This window comes from Phyllostomus hastatus, unplaced genomic scaffold (assembly GCF_019186645.2).
Source record: "Phyllostomus hastatus isolate PE091 unplaced genomic scaffold, TTU_PhHast_1.1 phas_scaffold_21, whole genome shotgun sequence".
Classification (NCBI taxonomy): Eukaryota; Metazoa; Chordata; class Mammalia; order Chiroptera; family Phyllostomidae; genus Phyllostomus; species Phyllostomus hastatus.
In genome coordinates this window covers 9185589-9186428 of record NW_025334017.1, presented here as the reverse complement: position 1 = coordinate 9186428, position 840 = coordinate 9185589, and the positions used below count along the sequence as shown (strand labels likewise).

General features: G+C 37.6%; 1 non-coding gene across 1 annotated transcript; it reads right to left on the bottom strand.

Moving 5' to 3' along the window:
• Positions 1 to 322: 322 nt before the first annotated feature.
• Positions 323 to 429, bottom strand: LOC123833410. Its single transcript, XR_006788244.1, has one exon. It is a non-coding gene; the product is annotated as a U6 spliceosomal RNA (small nuclear RNA).
• Between the last annotated feature and the right edge of the window lie 411 nt (positions 430 to 840).

Sequence of the window (840 nt, the reverse complement as noted above, 5' to 3'; positions counted from 1 at the left end):
CCTTGTGCACAACCCAGGCATGTGCCCTGACTGGGAATCAAACCGGCGACTCTTTGGTTCACAGCCCATGCTCAATCCATTGAGCTACACCAGCCAGGGCTGGGCTCCACTTTTAATTCTAGTTCTCTTGCTATTTCCACAACATCTGCAGTTACTTCCTCTGCTGAAGTATTGAGATGCTCAGTTATCTATGAGGCCTGGAATCAACTTCTTCCAAACTCCTGTTAACATTGAAATTTTGACCTCTTTCCATGAATCACAAATGTTCTTAATGTCATCTAGAATGGTGAATCCTTTTTAAAGATGTGGGTTTTTTTTTTAAATAAATATGGAATGCTTCATGAATTTGGGTGTCATTCTTGTGCAGGGGCCATGCTAATCTTCTCTGCATTGTTTCAATTTTAGTATATGTACTGCCAAAGTGAGCACTCCAGAGATTTTCAACTGACTTTGCCTATACCCATCAGAGGAATCATTATCTGTAGCAGCTATAGCTTTATAAAATTGATTTTTAAGTAATAAGACTCAAAAGTTGGAATTATTCCTTGAAACATAGGCCACCAAATGTTATCTTAGCAGATATGAAAAAAAGATTAATCTTATTGCTCATCTCCATCAGAGCTCTTGGGTGACCTTGAGCATTGTCAATGAACAGTAATGTTTTTAAAGAAATTTTTTATTCTGAGCAGTAGGTGGGCTTAAAATATTCAGTAAACCATGTTGTAAACAGATGTATTTTTATCAGGATTTGTTGGTCCATTTATAGAGCACAGGCAGAGTAGATTTAGCATGATTCTTAAGGGCCCTAGGATTTTCAGAATGGTAAAGGAACATAGACTT